This window comes from Felis catus, chromosome D1 (assembly GCF_018350175.1).
Source record: "Felis catus isolate Fca126 chromosome D1, F.catus_Fca126_mat1.0, whole genome shotgun sequence".
NCBI lineage: Eukaryota > Metazoa > Chordata > Mammalia > Carnivora > Felidae > Felis > Felis catus.
The window spans coordinates 56,563,639-56,589,695 of record NC_058377.1 but is presented as its reverse complement, the minus strand read 5'-3'; the positions used below and the strand labels follow the sequence as shown (position 1 = coordinate 56,589,695).

Below are 26,057 nucleotides of genomic sequence, written 5' to 3'. Positions count from 1 at the left end.
AAATTAGAGGGGCTCCTGGGTGACTCAGTCGGTTGAGCATCCGACTTCAGCTCAGGTCACGATCTCACGGTCTGTGAGTTGGAGCCCCACATCCGGCTCTGTGCTGACAGCTCAGAGCCTGGAGCCTGCTTTGGATTCTGTGTCTCCCTCTCTCTCTACCCATCCCCCACTTGCACTCTGTCCCTCTCTCTCAAAAAAAAATAAATATTAAAATTTTTTTTTCAAAAGAAATTATAATGGATTAGAAAAATAATCAGAGCCGAAAGAAAACGAAAACACTGCATATCAAAGTTTATGGGCTGCAGCTAAAAACAATATTCACAGAGAAATTTATAACCTAAATACATACTTTAGAAACAAATACTATTAGAAATACTCTAGTGATTAAACTCAAGAAGTTAGAGACAGTACAGAACAAACCAAAGAAAGGAGAAGGGGGAAAATATAAAGAAAATAGCAAGGTAATTAAATATGTAATGACCATACATTGGAGACTGTCAAAAAATCCAAAAGCTTCTTCCTTAACAAAGACAAATCTCTGACAGGCTTATCCAGAAACAAAAACAAACAAGCAAAAAAGAAGTCACACGCCAACAATTTTTAGGATTGTAACAGGAAAGACAGTTGCAGATATAGCAGATAGTTAAAGAATGGTTGGCCAGAATTACTCTTAGCCGATAAATTTGAAAAAACTTACGCAGTAGCTAATTTCCAGGCTTGCCTACAATTGTCTTGACTTCCTGGTGGCCACAGCTTTGTGAAGTCCTCTCCCACATTGACTAGAGCTGACCTGTGTAACCAGTAGGATATCATGAAAATGATGGCATGTGACTTTCAAAACCGGGTCAAAAAAGACTGTGGTTTCACTTTGTTCTCTCTTGGATCACTCACTCTGGGGAAGCCAGTCACCATACTGTGATGATACCCAAGCAACTCCATAGAGAGCTCCACATGGTGAGGAACAGAGGCCTTCCCCTCTCAGCCATATGAGTGACCCAAATTAGGAAGGAATCTTCTAGACTCACTCAAAGGTTCAAAGGACGGCGACCCTGGCTGACATCTTGACTGCAACTTCATGGGAGACCTTGAACCCAAAGCACCCAGCTCGTCTTTCCTGACTAGGAATCCAGGAATCTGACCACAGAAACTATGTGAGATAAATATTTCTTGTTATTGAAAGTGCTGAGTTTGGGGGTAATTTATTTTAACTGAGTTATATGTATTTATTTTGAGTAGACTTTATTTTTTAGAGAAGTTTTAGGTTCATGGCAAAATGGAGCAGAGACGACAGAGAGTTCTCATTTCCCCTCCTCCCACACCCACACAGCTTCCCTCACTGTCAACAACCTATCCCGGAATGGTACATTTATTATGATTGGTGAGCCCACATTGATGCTACATCACCCAAAGTCCACAGTCTACATTAGGCTTTACTCTTGGCGTTTTACCTTCTATGGGTTTTGACAAAGGTGCAATAACATGTATCCGCCATGATAGTACCACACGAAATATTTTTACTGCCTAAAAAAAAATCCTCTCTGCTCTGCAGATTCCTCCCCCTCTCCCTCCAACCCCTGGCAACCAGTGATCTTGGTTTTGTCTTTAGTACTGTCTCCATGGTTTTACCTGTTCCAGAATGTCATACATTGGGAGCGTACAATATATATAGCCTTGTCAGCTTGGCTTCTTTCACTTAGTAATGTACACTTTTTGTTAATGTTTACTTATTTTTGAGAGACAGAGAAAGCACTAGCAGGGGAGGAGCAGAGAGAGAGGGAGATACAGAATTCAAAGCAGGCTCCAGGCTCCGAGCTGTGAGCACAGAGCCCGACGCGGGGCTCGAACTCACAGACCGCAAGATCATGACCTGAGCTGAGGTCAGATGCTCAACCGACTGAGCCACCCAGGTGCCCCAATAACATACACTTAAGTTTCCTCCGTGTCTTTCTATGGCTTGATAGCGCCTTTCTTTTTAGTAGTAAATAATATTTCATTGGATACACCACAGTTAATTATCCATTGACTTACTGAGGGATCTCCTGGCTTCCAAGTTCTGGAACTATAAATAAAACCGCTATAAATATCTGTGTACAAGTGTTTGTACTGACATAGATTTTCAACTCCTTTGAGTAAATTCGAAGGAGCATGATTACTGCAGCATACGATAAGACTATATTTAGTTTTGTAAGAAACCACTCCACTGACTTCCAAAGTGGGTGTACCATTTGCATTCCCACCTGCAATGAGTGAGAGTTCCTGTTGCTCTACATCCTTACCAGCATTTGGTGACGCCAGGGTTCCGCATTTGGGTCATTCTAATCGGTGTGTAGTAGTATTTCATTGCTGTTTGAATTGCATTGACCTAATGACATACGATGTGGAGCATCTTTTCTCGTGCCCATTTACCATTTGTACATTTTCTTTGGTGAGGTGTCTGCTCTGGTCTTCTGCCTGTTTTTAATCAGATTGTTCATTTTCTTACGGTGAGTTTTGAGAATTCTTACTGTATTTTGGGTAATAGTCCTTTAGCAGATACACCTCTTGCAAATATTTTTCACGGTCTGTGGCTTGTCTTCTCATTCGCTTGACGGTGTCTTTTGCAGAGAAGAAGTGTTTAATTTTAATGAAATCCAGCTTATTGATTTCTCCTTTAATGGATTGTGCCTTTGGTGTTACAACTAAAAAGTCACTGCTGGGGGGACGGCTGGATAGCTCAGTTGGTTAAGTGTTGGACTCTTGATTTCAGCTCAGGTCATGATCTCGTGATTGTGAGGTGGAGCCCCACACGGAGCCCCACATAGAGACCCTGTGTTGGGCTCCATGTTGGCTCCATGCCCGGCTCCCCACTGGGCCACTGGGCATGGAGCCTGCTTGAGATTCTCTCCCCCCCCCCTCCCCCATCCTTCCCCTGTTCATGCTCTTTCTCTCTCTCTCAAAAGTAAATAAAAATTTAAAAACTTAAAAGTCACTGCCATACCCAAGGTCATGTAGATTTTCTCCTATGTTATCTTCTAGGAGTTCTATTGTTTTGCATTGTACATGTAAGTTTATGATCATTACGTTGTGTGACAGCCTAGTGTCTAGATTTTTTTTTAATCATATGGATGTCTAGTTGTTCCAGCACCATTTGTTGAAAAGACTTTTTCTTCACTGTATTGCCTTTGCTCCTTCGTCAAAGATCAGTTGACTATATTCACGTCGCTCTATTCTCGAGTACTCTATTCTGTCCCTTGATCTATCTGCCTGTTCTTTCACCAGTACTATGCTGTCCTGATTACTGTAGCTTTATAGTAAGTCCTGACATCAGGTAGCATCGGCCCTCCAATTTTGTACTTTTCTTTCAGTATTGTGTTAGCTATTCTGAGTCTTTTGCCTCTCCATATAAACCTTAGAGTTGGTTTATTGATATCCACAAAATAACTTGCTGGGATTTTGATTGGGATTGCATTGAAGTTTGGGGGTGATTTATTATTCAGCAAGAGACAACTAACCCACCAAGGGGAAAGAAGTAATTCTTAGGAAAAAAATATATCTTACTAAAATTGATTTAAAAAGGAATAGAAAACTTGAGTAGTTCAATAAATTGAATCAGTTGCTAAAAATATACCTATAAAGGAAAACCAAACAAGATAAAACAAAATATGTGATCTATTTGATTTTACAGGCAAGTCTCACAAAACTCATAGAGCAGACAATCTGTATGTTATGCAAATTATTCCATTAAGCGGAAAAAAGGGAAACTTCCCATTCCAGTTTAGAAAGTCAATATGATAGATGTACCAGGACAAACTAGACAGGAACAATAAGAAGAAAAATTAGAGGCCAATCATAGATATAAAAATCTTAAATAAATTGTTAGCAAACAGTTCAGAATTGTACATAAAAATTATGATTTATCAATTTTAAGTAATGTTTGTCCACAAATGAACACTGGTTTAATAATAAAATCTGTAGAAATAATACTACATGCTAACAAATTCAGTAGAAACATCATACAACAGGGGTCTCTGGGAGACTCAGTCAGTTAAGTGTCCAACTCTTGATTTCGGCTCAGGTCATGATCGCACAGTTCGTGAGTTTGAGCCCCACAATGGGCTATGTGCTGACAGCGCAGAGCTTGCTTGGGACTCTCTCTCTCTGCGCCTACCCTGTTTTCTCTCTCTCTCTCTCTCTCTCTCAAAATAAATAAACTTAAAAAATATTTTAAATAAAAAGGAAACATATAACCATTTCAGATAGATGTATTTTGAAAAACATGATAAAAGTTGACACCCATTAATTAATTTTAAAAACTCTTAGCAAGGTAGAACTTTCTATTATGTCAAAGGATAGGTATCAAAAACCTACTAGAAATAGTATATTTTAAAATATTCACAGTATGATCTTGATCTTTTTGTACTTGAGGGCTGATTTGTGTCCCAGTATGTGGTCTATTCTGGAGAATGTTCCATGTGCACTAGAGAAGAATGTATATTCCGCTGCTTTAGGATGAAATGTTCTGAATGTATCTATTATGTCCATCTAGTCCAGTGTGTCATTCAAAGCCATTGTTTCTTTGTTGATTTTTTTATTAGATGATCTGTCTATTGCTGTGAGTGGGGTGTTGAAGTCCCCTAGTATTATGGTATTACTATCAATGAGTTTCTTTATGTTTGTGATTAATTGATTTATATATTTGGGTGCTCTCACATTTGGTGCATAAATGTTTACAATTGTGAGGTCTTCTTGGTGGATAGACCCCTTGATTATGATATAATGCCCTTTTGCATCTCTTGATACAGTATTTTAAAGTCTAGATTGTCTAATATAAGTATGGCTACTCCGGCTTTCTTTTGTTGACCATTAGCATGATAGATGGTTCTCCATCCCCTTATTTTCAATCTGTGGGTGTCTTTAGGTCTAAAGTGGGTCTCTTGTAAACAGCATATAGATGGATCTTGTTTTATTATCCATTCTGTTACACTATGTCTTTTGATTGGAGCATTGAGTCCATTGACGTTTAGAGTAAGTACTGAAAGATATGAATTTATTGCCATTTATGTTGCTTGTAGAGTTGGAGTTTCTGGTGGTGTTCTCTGGTCCTTTCTAGTCTTTGTTGTTTTTGGTATTTATTTATTTGTTTATTTATTTATTTATTTTCATCTTTTCTCCCCTCAGAGAGTCCCCCTTAAAATTTCTTGCAGGGCTGGTTTAGTGGTCACAAACTCCTTTAATATCTGTTTGTCTGGGAAACTTTTTATCTCTCCTTCTATTTTGAATGATAGCCTTGCTGGATAAAGAATTCTTGGTTGCATATTTTTCTGATTCAGCACATTTAATATATCCTGTCACTCCTTTCTGGCCTGCCAAGTTTCTGTGGATAGGTCTGCTGCAAACCTGATCTGTCTTCCCTTGTAGGTTAAGGACTTTTTTTCCCTTGCTGCTTTCATGATTCTCTCCTGGCCTGAGTATTTTGTGAATTTGACTATGATACACCTTGTTGATGGTCGGTTTTTGTTGACTCTAATGGGAGTCCTCCATGCTTCCTGGATTTTGGTGTCTGTGTCTTTCCCCAGGTTAGGAAAGTTTTCTGCTATGATTTGCTCACATAACCCTTCTACCCCTATTCCTCTCTCTTCCTCTTCTGGGACCTCTATGATTCGGATGTTGTTCCTTTTTAATGAGTCACTGGTTTCTCTAATCCTTAAATCGTGCTCTTTTGCCTTAATCTCCCTTTTTTCTTCTGCTTCATTTTTCTCCATAAGTTTGTCCTCTATATCACTGATTCTCTGTTCTGCCTCATCCATCCTTGCTACTGTGGCATCCATTAGGGGCTGCAGCTCAGTTATAACATTTTTTACTTCATCCTGATTAGCTTTTACTTCTTTTATCTCTGCAGAAAGGGATTCTAATCTAGTTTTGACTCCAGCTAGTATTCTTATTATCGTGATTCTAAATTCTGGTTCAGACATCTTGCTTGTATCTGTGTTGGTTAAGTCCCTAGCTGTTGTTTCTTCCTGCTCCTTCTTTTGGGGTGAATTCCTTCATTTCATCATTTTGAAAGGAGAAAAGGAATTAATGAGGTAAAAACAATTAAAATTAAAACACACACACACACAATCGAATAAATGATGCTAGATGCTAGGTGTGTTTTGGTCTGGGTGTTGAAATGGGCTTGATAGATTAGAGAAAAAAGGGGAAAGAAAAAAAAAGTAAATCGTTTGAAAATTTGAAAATCAAATACCCTGAAGTAGACTAAAATGACATAATGGAAGTAAAATAAAGTTTGAAAAAATTTACACAAAAGTAAAAAATATAGTAGAAAAAAATTAAAGAAAAATATTTTTAATAAAAATTGAAAATAAAAATGAATTTTTTCTCTTTCTGTATTCAAGAAAAAGAAAAGAAACAAAAAAGAGAAAAAAGAAAAAAGGAAGAAAGAAATAAAATTGAATAGATGGACCAGTGAACAGACTGAAATACGTCTGAAATTACTTCGTTTCCCCTAGAAGTCAAACTATGAGGCACTTTAGAGTCCATAAACTAAGCAGGCAGAGAGACTTGGTTCCTGAAGGGCGAGGTTGGCCCAGTTGGGTGGCACTTAGTGTAATGGCTCCTTGCTCCACTAGATGGCGCTGCTTAGCTTACTAGGGTGGATTGTTATGGCGCTTGTAGGTGTGTAGGTGCATGCGCAGGAGCGGTGAAAATGGCATCACCCAGCTACCTAGTCTCTAGTATCGAAACTCTGTTCTCCCGGATCAGCAATCACGCACCCATCCTTTGTATTCGGCTTCCATCCACTCCCCGCTTTTACACAGACCGTGACCAAGCCCCAGGCAGCACCTCCTTCCTGAGTTTTGTCTCAGAGGCGGTTGTTTTTCCTGACCCCTTACTTCTGAGGGACTGCGGCTTTGACTGTTCTGCCCCTCTGTGGGAGGGTCTCACTGAGTAATGCCCGAATGCCAGCCGCACCCAGGAACGTTTGCAGGTCCGTGCTGCTGCCGATGCCCAGAGATTGCGCCCAAGAAAAAGTTCGTGAGATAGTGCAGCTGCAGTGTTTCAGGGATTATGGAAAATCACAACACACATCTGGCACCAGGCCTCACCCTTAACAACCTTGTTCCAGCACCAGTGAATGTGATTGCTCTCCGGAGTCCACTGGGGCCTTGCCTTTGGGGGACCCACACAGCCTCTACCAGGTGGCCTCCCAGCAGGGAACTGCCTCTCCCTGTGTGGCCTGAAGAACCCCGGATTTCACTCTGCTCCTGGGGATTCGCCCTTCCCACCAGAACACCGCCAGGTATTGAGCTGTGGAGTTTCAGACTCTGCTCCCTCTGTTTATAGAGTCTTAATGGAATTTAAACCCTTTCCTTTCTCCCTTTTTAGTTCAGTCCCTGCAGCTGTTTCCACTTTTCCACTTTCTCTCCAGCTGCTTTTGGGAGGAGGTGCTTTTCCCATATTCTCCACCCCCCCCCATCTCCATCCTCTCTCTGCACACAAAAGCCGCTCCCTGCCCTCCACAGCTTCTCTCTCCCCCAGTTCACCCCTCCCCACCATGTACCTGCTGAATTCTGTGGTTCAAGTTGTGCATATTGTTGTGTTAATCCTCAGATCAGTTTTCTAGGTGTGCAGGATGGTTTAGTGTTGATCAGGCTGTATTTCATGGATGCGAGACACACAAAAAGCTTCCATGCTGTTCCGCCATCTTGGCTCCTCCCCTAGAAATAGTATATTTTAAGGTGAAATGCTGGAAGCCTTCCCTATCTTCAGGAACACAACCAGAGGACAGTTGTTCCCAGTCATAAAGGATGGGTAGGAAGGTCCAATTCATTTGGATTTCCAGTTATGAAGCTAGGTGAGATTTAGAGACAAATACCTCAGTGTTTTTCCTATGACTGGTCTGACCACAGAAACAGGAATTATACCAGAATCATGAAGTCTTTGAATCTTGGAATCAGAATAAAAGAATGAGAATCTTAGAATTGTAAACCATATATTTGAAATCCTAGAGTCTCAGAATAATTGAATGATACAGTCTTAGAATCCTAGAATAAATGAATGTTAAAATTTCTAGAGTCTGGGAATAATTGAATATGTTCTGAGTCTTTTTTTTTTTAACTTATGTTTCAGGCTGAAAAATTCTTCCTTATATTGAGCCAAATTAGGAATTCTTGCAATTTCCATCTTGCCTTGAGACCACAGATGACAGCATTTTAAAGTCATATTTAAAAACCACCATTATATCCCCCGATCTTCTCTTCTCAGGATGAATATTCCCAATTTCTTCATTTAGTATAATACGTAAATATTGTAATAAAGCCAGATACTTTGAGACTCTGTAGATCTCCTGTGACTCATCAAATTTCCATCTACTAGTTTTAACAACTATTGATGGTTGTTGCCTGAGACAATTATTACTGTGATGTTTGCCAAATAGTGATTTTCTAACTCCATTATTCCTTCTTCTTTTATCAGTTGGTATCATTGTTTACACCAGTGTGGGTTCATGAATTCTTACTTTTTTTTCAGTGGTTTTCATCCATTACTATCACTTTTTATTTTGATGCTCAGATTGTTCCATTATTTTCTCCCCTTGGTGATGGCCCTGCAGCTCCCTTATTGTTTTTAAGTTTATTTATTTTAGAAAGAGAGAGGGAGAGAGAATCACAAGCAGGCCAACGCAGAACCCAACATGGGCCTGAAGCCCACAAAACTGCAAGATCATGACCTGAGCTGAAACCAAGAGTTGGACGCCTAACTGACTGAGCCACCCAGGGGCCCCAACACTGGCACATCTTAAGTTCCATAGTGAACACACATGCTGCCTTCCTTCCTCCAATATTCCCACCATATGGAAGATGGTGTGGATGCATGTTTTTGTGCATTTATTAATACACATGTACCTATATTCAATGTGTATTTAACATTAAATAAATAAGTTAAATTCATGTGTATTAAACATTTATGTATCTGGCATTTTTTTCTGAATGGTATCAAACTTGATGATACCCTTACAATGTGCCTTTTTCCCTGGCCAATTGGAATTCAAGATTCAGCCATGTTGTTACATTTAGAGCTAGTTAGGCCATCTTAACTGCTCTCTAGTGGGCTGTTGTATGATAAACCATTTTTAAAAAATCTACTTCTCCACTGAGAAATAGTTACACTGTTTCCATTTTTTTTTGATCTATTGCAAATAGTACAACATATTTTTCCTTATGTGTGTCTCCATAGCCCATGTGAGAGCATTTCTCTCTGGTTAATAATCCAGAAGTAAAATTTCTGGCCCTTCCAATATATGCAAAAACAACTTGCCCTCCAAAGTGATTGTGCCAATTTTCACTCCCCCCTGTGACATGTGAGAGTTCCTGTTTCTCAACATCATCACCAATATTTGGAATTACTAGACTTTTAAGCTTTTGCCAGTCTGGTAGGTAGAAATGTTAAATTATGAGTGCTTAAATTTGGATACTAGTGAGGTTAAGTATCTTTTCATGTGCTTATTGCCTATTGGGAGTTTTTGTGTATTTCCTGTTCATGTCCTTTGCCAGTTTTCTGTTAGGTTGTTTAAAGAATTATTTTATATGAATTCTTTAAATATCCTGCATATTAATCACAATATTATATGTATGCAAATAATATTATATGCTTGTATGTATGCTTATATGTATTGCAAATTTCTTCTCCCAGTGTGTGACTTAACTTTTAACCTCATTTATAGTGTATTTTGATATACATAGGTTTAAAGTTTTAAGGCAATCAGATGTGTTCATCAAATCAAAGTTTATGCTTTTTGCATCTTTAAGGGGCACATGCACCCCAATATTTTTAGCAGTACTATCACAATAGCCAAATTATGGAAAGAACCCTAATGTCCTTTGACTAACAAATGGATAAAGAAACTGTGGCACATATATATGGCATGGAATACACAATGGAATATTACTCGGCAATCAAAAAGAATGAAATCTTGCCATTTGTAACAAGGTGGATGGAACTAGAATGTATTATGCTAAGCGAAAGAAGTCAGTCAGAGAAAGATAGATAACCATGTGATTTCACTCATATGTGGAATTTAAGAAACAAAACAGATGAACATCAGGGAAGGGAAGGACAAATAAGGTAAAAGCAGAAAGGGAGGCAAACCGTAAGAGACTCTTAAATACAGAGAACAAACTGAGAGGTGCTGGAGGGGTGTTGTGTGGGGGATGGGCATGAAGGAGGGCACTTGTTGAGATGAGCCCTTGGTGTTATATGTAAGTGATGAATCCCTGACTTCTACTCCTGAAACCATTATTACACTGTATGTTAACTGACTTGGATTTAAATAAAAAATTTTTTTAGAAGGATGAAAAAAAAAAAACCCTCTTCCCTACTCTGATGTCAGTTATAAGGATATTCTCCTATATCACCTTTGAAAAGTTTTTGTCTCTAGATTTTCTTTTTTTTTTTAATTTTTTTTTAACGTTTATTTATTTTTGAGACAGAAAGAGACAGAGCATGAACGGGGGAGGGGCAGAGAGAGAGGGAGACACAGAATCGGAAACAGGCTCCAGGCTCTGAGCCATCAGCCCAGGGTCCGATGCGGGGCTCGAACTCACGGACCGCGAGATCGTGACCTGGCTGAAGTCGGAAGCTTAACCGACTGCGCCACCCAGGCTCCCCTTGTGTCTAGATTTTCAATCCACCTTTTGCGTATGATGCAAAGTTGTGTGGCACACTAGCCTTCTGCCCTACTCTGTGCTGACTGTTCGAGGCCCGGATCCTGCTTCGGATTCTGTCTCTCTCTCTCTCTCTCTCTCTCTCTCTCTGCCCCTCCTCTACTTGTGTTCTCTCTCTCTTTCTCTATCAAAGATAGATAAATACACGTTAAAAAAAATACTCCCAGGATATTTCAATTCAGGTCCACAGGATACTTCCTCACCTTTCTGGACTCCCTTGTAGCCAGAAGAGGTCAGGCGACATGGCTCTGCCCAATGAGGTGTAAGCAGCAGAGCCTTGGCGATTTCTACGAAAACATTGACTTAAGGGTCTTTTCCCTCCTACCTCCTTTCTTTCCTTCTCCTACTTCTTTTCTGAAAAATAGAAAGGCTAGAGGTTAATCATCCTTATGCCAGCATGAGGTGACAATCTTAAAGACAGAAGCTGCAAGCTAAAAATGGTGGAGGGACGGACAGAAAGAACTTAGACCATTAATGACGTTGTGGGGCTGCTGCGCCCGTCTGCCTCTGGACTTTGTTGTTGATTTTTAAGTTTTATAATTTTTTTCTTCTGTATATATTTAGAATTCTTGTTGTGAAAAAAGACAAATCCGTTTTTGGTTAGGCCGCTTTCATGTGACTTACAGTGGAATGCAAATCTCAATACAGAAAAGGACCTAGTTTTGTTTTGTTTTTCCATATAAACACCTGATCCCAGGGGCGCCTGGGTGGCTCGGTCGGTTAAGCTTCCGACTTCGGCTCAGGTCATGATCTCGCGGTCCATGAGTTCGAGCCCCGCGTCGGGCTCTGTGCTGACAGCTCAGAGCCTGGAGCCTGTTTCAGATTCTGTGTCTCCCTCTCTCTCTCTGCCCCTCCCCCCATTCATGCTCTGTCTCTCTCTGTCTCAAAAATAAATAAAAACGTTAAAAAAATTAAAAAAAAAATAAACACCCGATCCTTTTTTTTTTTAATTTGCATGAGTAAAGTTGACACACAATGTAACATTAGTTTTGTAGGTGCTCAGCATTGAAGTTCAGCATCTCTATATGCTATGCTGTGCTTACCACAAATGGAGTTATTTTTTTAAGCACATTTGAGGTTTATCTTTTCCTCACTGACTGATCCTGCTTCCTCTATATGACAAGTTTTCATAAGTATGTTCCTAAACGTTATATTCTATTTTGATTTATCTGTTTATTTACCCCTATGCCAATATTATAGTCTCAAATCATTGTAAGTCTTAATAGCTGGTAGGGTAAATCTTTCCTTCTCTTCCTCTTATTCCAGGCTGTCATCTATTTGTTCACAAAGATTTTTTGAGCACCTACTAGGTGCCAGGCACCGCTCCAGGGTATGGAGTTGAACAAAATAGATAAACATCTCTTTTGTCACGGAGCTTACATTCCGTTGGAAGTTTTGCCCTTCATCCTTCTGTATTACTCTTTGAATCAGCTTGTCAAATTCTTTGAAAACTTTTCTGAAGCAAAAAAGCCTTTTGGAATGTTTTATGGAGTTGTATTGAATTTATTTAGTATTTAAGAAGAATTTCCATTTTGTGCATTTTGAGATTTACTGGCTCGTAAAGATGGCAAAGCTCTCTGTTCTTGTATGTTCTTGGGTAATGGCTTTTGTTGTAACTGGAAATGGCATTTTCTTTTCCTTTTTATTTCTAAATAATTATAAACTTACAAGAAGTTGCAAAAGTACTGCCAGGAGGCCTCTGTGGCCATCACCTAGCTTCTCCCAGTGGCCACATCTCAAATAACTACAGTACATGATCAAAACAAGCGATTGTACTTTAATATCGTACAATTAACTAGAATGCAGACCTTATTTGGATTTCACCGGTGTTGGCACACACTCCTGTTTCACTATGCCTTCATGGATAGTCCTGTGACATTTTATCACATATTTAGATTTGTATAAACACCACTGCAATTAAGATATAGGACTGTACTATCACCACAAAGGATCTGTCTCTCTCTCTCTTTTTTTTGTCAAACGTTTGTTTATTTTTTGCGAGCGAGACAGAGTGCGAGTGGGGGAGGGGCAGAAAGAGAGGGAGACACCGAATCTGAAACAGGCTGTTAGCATAGAGCCCCACGTGGGGCTCCAACTCATGAACCACGAGATCATGACCTGAGCCGAAGTCAGATGCTTAACCGACTGAGTCGCCCAGGTGCCCCCAAGGATCTCTCTCTCTCTTGTTACCTCTTCATCATCACACCCTTGCCTGATTTCCCTGGTTTCCTTGGCAACCACTACTCTGGTCTCCATCTCTAAGCTTTTGATATTTCTGAAGGTCATACAGATGCAATCATAGAGTGTGGAACCTTTTCCTCTCAGCATAATTCCTTTAAGATGCACCCAAATTGTTACACACGTCAACAGTTTGTTCCTTCTTATTGCTGAGTATTATTCCATTGTATAGATAAGCCACATTTTGTTTAACCATTCACCCATGGAAGGACATCTGGGTTGTTTCCAATTTGGGGACTTTACCAATAAAGCTGGTATGAACATGCACGTACTAGTTCTGTGAACACATTTTCGCTTCTCGGGAGTCATTTACAGATTGTATGGTAAGTGTATATGTAACTTTTTAAGAAACTGCTCTCTATTTTCCAGAACAGCTCCACCATTTTGCTTTCCTACCAGCAGTGGATAAAAGACCTGGCTCCTTACTTCCTTGCCAGTGTTTGGTATTATCATTTCTTTTTTATTTTAGCCATTCTAATATGCGTGTAGTGATATCTCATCATGGTTTTAATTTAGCATTACCCTAATGTCTAGGGATGTTGAACATCTTTTCATGTACTTCCCTGAACTGACATATTTTAAAATTACATCTTTTATTATAATGATACACAACAGGATGGTCGAATTTTTGCATGTATCGATCTCTATTTATCAACCATACTAAACTTTCTAATTACTTATAATAGTTTATAGATGATCTTGAATTTATTGGTCACAAAAATGACAATTTTTGTCTTTCTTTCTTATTTATATCTCTCATTTCTTCCTCTTATCCAATGGTTCCTAATGCATCTCTAGAATTATTGTTCCTGACTTTAATGGGAATGTTTCCAATATCTCACCATTAAGTATGATGTTGATTTTTGGCACAAAATATTTAGGAACTATCCATTTGCTCCAATATTACTAAGAAATTTTTCAAACATCAAGAATATATGGTGAATTTGTCAAATATCTTTTCAGTCTCTTCAGAGATGATCATGTCTTTGCCACTTTGATCTCTCAACCTATGTAATTATAATATAGCTTTTTTTGAGAGAGAGAAAGAGAGGCACAGAGAAAGGGGGGGACAGAGGATCCAAAGGGGGTTCCATGCTGACAGCAGTGAGCCCGATATGGAGCTCGAACTCATGAACTGCGAGATCACCACCGGAGCCAAAGTCAGACACTCAACCAACTGAGCCACCCAGGCGCCCCTATAATATAGCTCATTACTATTAAACCATTCTTGCCTTTTTGATATAAGGTTAATTTGGTTGCAGTGTGTTGTTCTTTTAAAGTGCTTCATTATTCTATTCACTAAAACTTTAAAGATTGTTTTGTATTAGTACTTACAAATAAGCTTGGTTTGTTTCCTTTTTGCTGTGCCTTTTGGTCAGGATGGCCACCGATGCTATGATGACTTTACAAAAAGCATTTGGATGTTTTCCCTTTCTGTGCGAGGTAACAGTTTAAATGGAATTGGAGTTAACCCTTTCCTAATGACTCGAGATAACACACCTGTGAATCACTTGCACCTGGGGTGGGGGAGCTCTTTGCCTGCATGCCAGGGGGGGTCATGTCATTCCCCTGCTTGAGATGTTTCAATGGCTTTCCATTGCTCTTGGAATAAAACCTGACTCCTTACTGGCCTTCAAGACCCTGCATGACCTGGTTCAGGTCTGTTAACACTTCCTGTCTACAGTCTCCTGCTGTTCACTGCACTCCAGCCACATCTGGACCCTTTCTGTTCCTGAAACACCCCAGGATTGTTCCAGCCCAGAAAGCTTTGCACTTGATGATTCCTCTGCCTGGAATGTTCATTCAACTGTTATATTGAATGGCTTATTCTCATCCTTCAGGCCTTGCTTCGAACAAGCCCTCCCTCCCATCCTATTTAGAGTGAGGTCCCTTAGTTCCCTTTCATCATTCTATGTTTCCTTACTGTATCACTCATTATGCTCTGTAATTGTCCGGTTAACTTTTTTACTTGCCTATTGTCTGCTATGCTATCTTCCACCCCACTGTTGACTCTGAGCTCCTTTGAGTTCTCTCGGAACCTTGCCTGTCTTATTCATAGTGCATAGCAGACAGTCAAACACACACACACACATACACACACATGCACACACGTAAAAAATATTGTTGGCTGAATGAATCGATCAGAGGACCAGTGATGGCAACCCTGGGAAGAATAGCAGTACTATTGTCAGAAAATAGATAAGGAATCGGCTAGGGTGGAGATTAGGTTTGTACACGTTTCATTTTAGATGATAACAAAGGAGCCAAGTGGAAAGTTTCGATAGGCATCTGGAGATATAAGAATGGAGTGAACTGGGAAGGGTTATAAGTGTAGATTTGAGTTTTCCTTAACCATCTGTTAATGTACTCAATCACTCATCCACTAATGTACATGTCTCTTCATCCACCCATCTATGAATCCATTTATTCATTCATGGATTTAGATCACAGACTTTTGAGTAAACCATGAGCCAAACCCTAGGTTCCAGGGATACGTGACCAATGGACAGTGTCTGTCCTCAAAGAGTGTAAGTCTGGAGGGAATTGGGAGAGTAGTGGACATAAAGTAATAACAGACTGTAGTAAGCACTGCTATGAGGTAGCCACAAGTGTACCTTGTGAGTGAAAGTGAACAATTTAATCTTGAGGGCATGCCAAAAATTAGGGACGATTGGAGAGGAGGAGGTGACAAGAGCTGACAAGCAAAGGAAGAGGTGTGTCAGGGTGGTAAAGGGGGAAAGAGGAGAGAAATTATATCATAGTAGAAGAAACTTAGGCTTTAGAGTCCGAGTGACCACACTTTGAATCCCAGCCCTGCTTCTCACCAAGTGGGTAATTTTGGAGAAATGATTTATCCTCTCTGAGCCTCAATTTTCTCCCTGGAAAATAGATGCCAACCCCAAAGCCACGCAGAGTAGATCCCGCCAGATACATAGTAGGCACTCATGGATAATGGCTGAATGGTGGTGATGGGGGTGGGGGGTGGGGGGTGGGGATGGCGGTAACTGGAAGACAGTTTAGAAAACTTACTTCTTGTTTGTGGAGCAGTATCTGACTTCGATTTCTTGAGACATTGCCCCCGGAATTGAAGAAGCCACACGAAGTTTCGGTGGAGGGTGGAAGTGGGCCAAGTTTGTGCTGCTATCTTTTGCAGGCTGACTGCCGTTTTGATGGAGGCTGGATACCAGCCATCTGCTTTCTGTAAGGAAAAGGCATTAGCCACAATCCATTTGCTGGATTTGCTGACTCAAAATCTTTCATGATGACTGCTGAAATTAAGTACCTACCTTTCTTTTTTTTCTATTTTAAAAGACATGCCTTCCTGCTGCGCTTAAATAGTAGGGTCAAGTGCAATGGTTAGGGGAAGTGGTGTTTAGTTAGAATCAATATTCTCTTGGTGAAGATGGGGGACTGTGGCTTGGAACTTGGTGGAGAGGATTACACATTCTGCCTTCCACCCCTCTGGAGTGGCGGAGCACTCCAGGTGGGTAAGGGGAAACAGAACCTGGCAGGAAAATATAAATATTTCTGTCAAGCAGGCCTTCAAGGGTGATAGTGGCACCTGCTTAAAGTCCCAGAACTGTGCCCAATATCTACCAGCTATGTGGTAAATAGACCTCCCATCCCCTTTCTCCTATAGGATTGGCATCCTGATGCCCTGGTGTCAAGGTCCTAAAAAGGGAAGGAAGCCAGGACATGGGTGGCCAAACTCCATGACTGGTGAGATTGTGGGTTCAGAAATGGCTGGAGAGGGGCGCCTGGGTGGCGCAGTCGGTTGGGCGTCCGACTTCAGCCAGGTCACGATCTCGCGGTCCGTGAGTTCGAGCCCCGCGTCGGGCTCTGGGCTGATGGCTCAGAGCCTGGAGCCTGTTTCCGATTCTGTGTCTCCCTCTCTCTCTGCCCTTCCCCCGTTCATGCTCTGTCTCTCTCTGTCCCAAAAGTGAATAGACGTTGAAAAAAAAAAATTAAAAAAAAAAAAAAAGATTTAAAAAAAAAAGAAATGGCTGGAGAGAAGGCAACTCCTCTCTATCAAGTGCCTACAGACTGCCAAGCATTATGCTAGTGGCTTCATGTTTGATCCTCACGATAGCCCATGAGTTAGTACTATTCGACTCATTTTGCAGATGAGGAAACGAGTGACTTGCCCCCAATCATGGAACTAATTCAAGATGGAGCCAACATATGAACCCACGCCTTTCTGACCCCAAAGCCTCCACTCCTCATGATACAGCCCTATGAGGTTGGAACGCTGGGGAAATGAAAAGGGGACTGAGCTGTGGGAGAACCAACAGCTCTGATCTCTTGCCACTTAGTCAGCTCAGGGCCTTAAGTCCTTCAAGGAGCCAAACTTCAAGAGAGCTCGGTCTGAGCCAGAACTTACAGAGTGAGGGCAAGGTGGGCAGGAGGGTGCAACGTGGAGGTGGCCATGGGGGCAGGGGGATTGCTCAGAATTTCCTGACCTCCTCCTCCCTCAAAGTCTCTTCTTGTTGTCACTCTTTGGCACAATAGGGGTGGCCTTGATGCCCTTGTATGTGAGCTGCTGGAAGCCCCCAGACCCCAGCCACCCAGCTCTGCTGTGAGCTCAGCCCTCTCTTTGCAGAGAGCCAAGGATATTTTAATGGTCTCATGGCTTCATGGCTTGGGGCCCATGAGCTTTTTAAGAGCTTACACAAATACAGAATAGTTAAGCCCTGGGAAGAAAACTACACAGGCTCCAAAACGTGAGCAGAAAAACAGCAACGTCAGAATGAACAAATGTTTCATTAAAATGTCTGCAAGTGCAGTATTAATGCCAACTAGTCATGGGCGACCCAAACCAATTCTTGTTTCGTTATAATAAGTATAGTTAAGTTCAAGTTACAAAACAAAAGGAGCGACTTGCTCTTCACCAAACTCGAAATTACAAAAATCCTTTTCAAAACATTTATGGCAGTAAATGGTATTTGATGCAAGAGAAGTTTACTATGCTTGTCGTGATGAGAATGGGTCTCTAGTCGCTGAATGCCTTAGAAGGACTCTGCCGGCCCTACAGGGCAGGGTCCCTTTGGGTCACAGGGCTGGCCACAGAGGAGGGAAGCTGCAGCTGGTCTCTTGGCGGAACTGGGGATCACGATCCAGTAGGCAGGGACGTAGATGGGGGCGGGGGGGGGGCGGCATCTGCCATCAGCAGCTGTGGTCTCTTAGGAAATACTGGAGAAGGACAGCTGATGGGCAGCACATAGCGGCCCCAAACACCCGTATGTATCTGCTCTTCCGGAGCAGGTAAGCAACGCGCTCAACATGGGTTCTAACAGCGCCCTCTGGTGGCGGCTGTGTGTGCGTGCGTGTGTGTGTGTGTGTGTGTGTGTGTGTGGAGAAGCGGCTGGCTGGGGCCCTCCTGGAGGCAGAGAGACAAAGGAGGAGGCCGTAGCTGGGTCCAGTGAAGAGGTGATGGGAGTCTGGGCTGCACCGGGGGCAGTGGAGACAGAGGAAAGAAGATGGACTTGAGAGATGTGCCTAAGGTAGAAATGGCAAGACTTCCGGAATAACCGGGTGCGGAAAGAAGGAGAAGGAAGAGTTCTGGTAACTCCAGAGTCCCGGAGGGGTTGGCGGTGGTGCCAGTGCTAGCCAGGGAATGCGGGAGGAGCCAGCGTTTGGTAGATGCTGATGGCAGTTCACATCATGCAAACTTACTAGGCTTGAAGGAGCGTGTGGTATGTCCACAGGAAACCATCCAGGGTGCAAAGTGACACGCTGACTTCACGAGGTGGGCCCCAAGCGAAGGCGCAGATGAGGGCACCCACCCAGACAGAGCATGTTTATTTCACCAGAGGACCTTTCACCTTGGGCTTTCTCCTAACACACCACCCATTCATTCCATGCACAAAGCCTCTGCTGATGTTCACAGTCTGGCAGAGAATGAGGCGTGAATGAAGGAAGCTGAGCTGTGTGGTGGCAGGGTCCCCATCGCGAGTGCTGTGGGTCTCTGCTTCAGCCTGATGGGTGTGGGAGGGGCCGTAGCAGGCCCCCTGGTGGAAGTGACGCCTGAACTGAGTCTGGAAGTCTGGGAGGGGGTACATATGGAAGGCATTCTAGCAGAGAGAGGAGCAGGCTAGCTCATGGAGCCCAGATTATTATCTGAGGGTTTTGTTGTGGCTGTTCAGGGGAGTAAGAGAAAAGAAAGGGTTCAGAACCAAGACTTACTCAACCCCGACAAGGGGCTGTGTTAGTTTTCTAACACTACTGGAGCAAATGACCACAAATTTGGTGGCTTAAAACGACACAAGTGTATTCTCTCACAGCTCTGGAGGTCAGAAGTCTGAAATTAGTCTCACTGGGCTAACAGCAGGGCATTGATCGACAAGATTCGCTCCTTCTGAGGCCCGAGGGGCGATCTGCTAGCTTGCTTTTTCAGCTCCTTGTAGCTGTCCGTGTCCTGGGGCTCATGAACCTCCCTCCATGTTCCAGGTTCACTCTAGCCTGTGCCTCAATCATCACCTCTCCTCCTGTGACTCTCACCCCTGCGTCCCTCATATAAGGACCTCTGTGATCATTTCGGGCCCACTTGCATAATACAGAACAATCCAGGATAATCACAAACTCTTCGATAATCACACCTGAATAGTCCTTTTTGCCACGTTCAGTTTCTGGTGCTGACAATGTCATCTTTGGGGGCCATTAATTCAGCCTGTAGGTGCCCAAAACATATGTCATCACCAGGGCACAGAGAGCCACACTTAGACCCTGGGAGCCTGTCTGATCCAAGACCCAGGCTTTTAGTTCCTACCCCTGGCTGACTCCACTGCAAGTCCCGTGTGGAATCTGGCCACTGCCCCTGAGCTCAGAGATTACTTACTTTCTAATTAAATTGTATTCCCACAATTAGGCAAACAGGGGTGGGGACTGTAGGGTTGAACACAGCTAAATGGGCTCTTCTCAGAGCAAAACTCACAGCAGGACTTCTCAGAGCCTTTATCATGTTGTGTACTCTGACTCTCCAAATTCAACTCATCACGAAGCTTTTCTGAGATAGCCACGTTATCTCAGAACACAGTTTGGGCAGTGCTGCATAGACCAGGCTACTTCCTGGGGTGTCAAAGAAGGTGTTATTTAAACCAAGAGGAGACAACAATACAAAGGCTGGGGAGTGGACATTGCAGGCAGAAGGGACAGTGTGAATAGAGGCCCCCAGGTGGGAGGGGATGGCATATTTAAGGAAGTGAAAGAACGAAAGGAGAGTAGTATGGCTAAATCACAGGCACACGGATGGAGAAGAGAAGTTTGGCAGGGGAAGCTACCAGAAATACCAGATCACACAGGTACTTGTGGGTCATGGTGAAGAGTTTCGAAGGTATCAGGTAGGTGTTATGCATGGAATTTGCATAATAAACGCAATAACAACACTGTTTGAAGATTTGACTACAAGAGGCCAGAGGGCAAGTCTTGCTCCCAGTGAGCAGAGCAGTGGCTGATAAACAGAACAGGAGCACCTGCCAACCATTTGCTGAGTGAAGAAAACAGTAAGAGGAGGAGGAACATCAGTACAGAGGCTACCGTAGTAGTGCCTGCAGATGATGGTCTGGGAGACGGAGAATGGACGTGGGACAGGTAAGGGAGATGCGTTTTGGAACTAGATGTGACAGGAGTTGCTGATGGGTTGAAGGGAGGGCATAGATAAGGGAGGAACCTACAAGGTCTCCTGGGTTTCTGCCTCAAACAACTGGGCAGATGATGTGCCGTTTTCTGTGCAGGGGGAGACTGGCAGAGGTTAAGGGATATGGTATGGGGGGGCGGGGCAAGAGACCCAGGAGTCTGCTCTTGAACGTGCCCGGTATGAGATGCCTTTGGGATACGTGGGCACGGACGTCAGGCTGACAGTCTGGAGCCCAGAAGAGAGGTACAGGTGGAAGTGGCAGCCATGTCATGAGTCAGGTCACCCAGGGAGAGTATGAATGAAGGGAGAAGAGGGCCGGGACCCACGTGGGTCCATAACGGTCTTAAAGCCAACAAAAACCAACAAGAACCAAACCAGCCGAACAAGGTCATGTTAGTGTGGTGAGCTGGAGAAGTCTGTTTCAGCTCCCTGGGTTTGCTTCTTCCTCTGTAAAATGAGGTGATAATTCTTCCTCATAGGACCATACCCCAAAGCCCCAGACACACAAGGAGAGGCTCAACAGATTGCAAAGCCCCAGGATGGCCCTGATTTCTCCATTCTGACAAGACCAGAAAAGAGACAGACTTAGCTCTTCTCCAGCCGAAATAGGTCCCTTAGCCATCTCGATGAGTTAGTCCCCCTCAGAGCTTTGCCTATTCTCCAGGCTTCTCCAGAGCACTGGCCAGCCGAGCCCTGCCCTAGAAGGGAAGTCCATGCTGCATGCAGCTCCTCAGAATGACCACCAGAGAGAGCGCCTCCTCAAGGCTGGTGCTTGCTGCCTCTCTCTTCCTCTCCCTCCCCCCCCTCCCCCCCCCCCCCCCCCCCCGGCCTCAACTCCTTCTCCTCCTCTCCCTCCCTTTCCCTCTTCTGTATCTTTCATCAAAATTTCCCTCTCAACTTCTCTGGGCCAGACTCTGTCTTCCATACTGAGGACACAGAATTCCTGACCCTGAGAATTTCATGAACTGTTCAAGAAAGGAAACCAATTATAATCATGGAATGGAGAGTGTGATGTAGGGGCTCTGGAGTAAGAAAGGCCCAAATGGAAGCTTCATTCTGCTTTCTGAGGGCTGTGAGATCTCAGGCAGGTCCCTGCACCGCTCAGAGCTGTGGTGACACCTGCAACTGCGTTGGGGGGTTGTGAGGATTATGTAAAATGTCAGTGTTCATATGTGTGAATGAGCAATACCAATAGCACCTACCTTGTAGTGTTGTCTTGAGAATTCAATGCAACAATACATATAGATCTCTTACTTCACAGTTGGCACTCAAAAATGCTAGCTCTTTAGTAAGTATTAATATTAGGACAACTCAGAGTAGGCCCTTAGTGTCAATTCTTTCTCTTATACCTCTAATCCCAGCTCTACTTTGTACATGTAGAAAGTGAGGCCCACGGAGGGTCTGTGCTTCCTCAAAGTCACCTAGGCAATGAGGCACAAGGCGGGGACCACTCCACGTCTTTCTTCTGTGCCAAGCATAAAGCCAGCAGCAAGAGGCCACCAGGATGGCAGAGCAGACAGGGCCTTGTCCACCCAGGTGGGAACTCAGCACCTAGCAGCTGATGGAGTCCTCTGCACAGCACCCACCTGTAGCAATTAGCTCTGGTCTCAGGTCCATTTGGTTATTTCTAGTTAGACAATTCAGCCTGCCGGCTGAGAGCTCTGAGGCATTTAAGGCCTTTTACCAAGTGGCCCTAATTTAACTTCTAATTCCATGCTTGTCACCCACCCTTCCCTCAACACTTGATGTTTCAGAGACTTTCATTCGTTCATTTATTCTATAAATATATGTGCCATGTGCCAAACCAAGGAGGGCTTGCTACTCACAGGCTTGAAAGAGCAAGGGGAGGGAGCTACCACTGGAGCCCGGGGGAGTGGTTATAAGGAGTGGGTCACCTGTCTGGAGCTAAGACCTTTAGTGGAGGGATGCAGCCAACCCATGGAGACCCAGAGGGAGGGAATGGAAGGAAACCCCTTTGCTGATGATGAACATAGGGGACCAAGGGAGTGTGTGTCTCAAAGATAGGCAGGTTGCCGTACTGAGAGCCTAGTGTGAAAATTTACAGAGAGGTGGAAACAATAAGAAAGGGTGAAGTGGAAATACTAGAATGAAAAAAACATACATGAAGTGCTTTTCTGAGTGCATCAGAAGACTCAATACATTGAACGAAAGGATCAATGAACTTGAAGTTAGGTCAATAGAAAATTACCCAAACTGAAACACAAAAAAATAAAGGATTAAAAAAAAACGAACAAACAAACAGAACAGAGCCTTCAAGAGCTGTACAATATCAGTCTAACATCCATGTAATTGAAATCCCAGGAGAAGAAATAACAGACCAGAACAAATATGTGAACAGATAGGCTGACCATTTTCTAAAAATAATGCAAGATATGAAATCATAAATCCAAGAACATAGAGAATCTCAACAGAATAATTTTTTAAAAATCTAGACACCTTCTATTAAAACTGCTAAAAACCAAAGGTAAAGTGAAAATATTAAAGGCAGCCAGGGGAAAAGATACATTACATACAGAGGAACAAAGATAAGAATTACATCTTTAAAGAGCTAAGAAAGAAAAAAAAAAAGTCAACCCAAAATTCTATAACCAGTGAAAACAGCTTTCAAAATTAAAAAAAAAAAAAAAAAAAAAACAGACTTTGTAGACAAACAAAAGCCAGGAAATTAATTCCCAGCAGACTTGTGCTATAAGAAACATTAAAGGAAGTTCTCCAGGCAAAAGGAATATGATACTGACAAAAGCTTGGGTTTACACAAAGAAAGAACTCCAGAAATGGTAAAAATGAAGGCAAATAGAAAATACTTTCAGGGCTCTCTGGGTCCACAGTCATATCATTTGCAAGGAATAGACTTCTCCCATTTCTCCCTAATTCTTGTGCCTCTTACTGTTTTCTCTTCTCTAACTGCTTTGTCTAGTGCCTCCAGTACAACGTTGACAAGTAGAGGGCCTCTGTGTTTATTGCTGACCTTAGTGGAAATGTCTCTAGTATTTCTCCATTAAGTAAAATTCTAGCTTTAGGAGCAAAGTATATATTTTATGATACTAAAAAGACACTTACCAATTCATTCTATGGCGAGTTATATTAAGGGCTTTTTCAGCATCTATGGAGATAATCACATGATTTTCTTCTTAAATCTATTAATCTGTTATATTATATTAATGATTTCCCTAATCCCAACCTGTTCGTGGTAATGTGATGGAATGTTTTCCAATATTTTCTAATATTTCTAATATTTTCTTTAAATACTTGGCATTAATATTCATAAGCAATTCAATAAGTCTGTAGTTCCCTTTTTTCATACTGCTTTCTTTTAAAAAATTTTTTTTAATGTTTATTTATTTTTGAAGGAAAGAGAAACAGAGTGTGAGCATGGGAGGGGCAGAGAGAGAGGGAGACACAGAATCCAAAACGGGCTCCAGGCTCTGAGCTGTCAGCACAGATCCCAAAATGGGGCTCGAACTCACAAACCATGAGATCATGACCTGAGCTGAAGTCAGTTGCTTAACCAACTGAGCCACCCAGGCATCCCTGCATACTGCTTTCTAAAAAATTGCTTAAATATCCATGTTATACTTACTATATAAGAAAAAATTTGGAAGTTTTTTTTTTTAGAGCTTTATTTATTTATTTATTTATTTTTAACGTTTCTTTCTTTTTGAGACAGAGAGAGACAGAGCATGAATGGGGGAGGGTCAGAGAGAGAGAGGGAGACACAGAATCTGAAACAGGCTCCAGGCTCTGAGCTGTCAGCACAGAGCCCGACACAGGTCTCGAACTCACCCACTGTGAGATCGTGACCTGAGCCGAAGTCGGATGCTTAACCGACTAAGCCACCCAGGCGCCCCAGAACTGCAACGTTTTAAGAGAGATTGTTTGGAACTTGTTAAGATAATTTGAAAATGTATATGGATGAGTGAAGGGGTAATCATAGCCTGGACAATTTTTTTTAATGTTTATTTATTTTTGAGAGAGAGCACAAGTGGGCCAGGGGCAGAGAGAGAGGGAGACAGAGGATCTGAAGTGGGCTCTGTGCTGACAGCAGAGAGCCCAATGTGGGGCTCGAACTCACAAACCCGAGATCATGGCCTGAGCCAAAATCAAGAGTCAGATGCTTAGCTGACTGAGCCACCCAGGCACCCCTAGCCTGGACACTTCTAAGATAGAAAAACAAGAAGGAGACTCATGCTCCCAGAGATGAGAACTAACGGTTAACATGGCGTGGCACTGGCTGAGATGGATTCATTTATCGATGGGAGAGAACAAAAGCCCTGAGTCAGACCCGGAATGCTGTGTTACACACAACAGAGGTGATGCACTATACCATCGAGGAAAGGGGGGAGTGTTCAACAAATGGAACTGCAAAAGACGATCATCTATGTGTTAAAAACCAAAAGTGGAACCTGACTCATACTGTGTAAGAATCCAGATGAATTAAGAACTTACACTTGCAAAAGAAAACTTGAAATTCTTAGTAGAAGATACAGAGAGGAAGAGGTTTCCCAAATCACACCAAGCAGTGTCTATGGAATAAAAGACAGATAAGCACGGCTATTTTAAAATTAAAAATGTTTGTTCATCAAATGACACTTTAAAAGACAAGCTAAATGTTGGGAGAAGAGATTCATGATATAGGCAACCAATAAAGGACTAGTAGCATAAGTGCCTAATTTAAATTCAGACAAACCCCCAAACAGTGCTGTAGAGAAATGGGCAAAAATTAAGAATGAGCTTTTTAAGGTGACTCAGTGGCTCAGTCGGTGGGGTGACCAACTCTTGATTTCAGTTCAGGTCACGATCTCACTGGTTGTGAGATGGAGCCTCACGTTGGGCTCTGTGCTGACAACACAGAGCCTGCTTGGGATTCTCTCCCTCCCTCTCTCTCTCTGCCCCTCACCTGGTCACATGCATGCTCCCCCTCACCCTCATTCTCTCTTCTCAAAAATAAATAAATAAACTTAAAAAAAAAAAAGAGCTTTTCCCAGAAGAGGAAAAGCCTACGAATAAAGGCATGTTTACCATTAGTGATCAGGAAATGCAAATCAAGACCACAACAAGATATCGCTTCACAACCCTAGCAAATAATAATAATAATAATAATAATAATAATAATAATAAGTCTATTCGTACAAGGCTCAGAGAGGGTCTGCATCTATGAGATCTCTCACATATTCCCAGAATGTAAACTGATGCAATATTTTGGAAAATGGTTTGGCTCTACTCCCAAGCTTGAGTGTTCACAGACTCTTTGGCCCAGCCGTCCCTCTGCTGTGCTGAGACTGTGGGAGGGTCAACCCGCATAGAGACAGAGGGACCAATAAGAAAGCTGGCGTCAGGGAGCCTGGGTGTCTCAGCCGGTTAAGCATCTGCTCTTAATTTCAACTCAGGTCCTGATCTCATTGTTCCTGGGTTTGAGCCCTGTGTTGGGCTCTGTGCTGACAACATGGAGCCTGCTTGCGAATCTC

General features: G+C 42.5%; 1 long non-coding RNA gene across 1 annotated transcript in view; it reads right to left on the bottom strand.

The window, feature by feature from the left end:
• Nucleotides 1-7,631: 7,631 nt before the first annotated feature.
• Nucleotides 7,632-26,057, bottom strand: part of LOC102900725 — a 74,691-nt gene continuing 56,265 nt past the window's right edge. Inside the window, exons 7-9 of the long non-coding RNA XR_006586282.1 lie at nt 15,969-16,137; nt 10,904-11,054; nt 7,632-7,697 (exon numbers count right to left, since the gene is read on the bottom strand). This is a non-coding gene — a long non-coding RNA (uncharacterized LOC102900725). The remainder of the gene's footprint in view (nt 7,698-10,903; nt 11,055-15,968; nt 16,138-26,057) is intronic.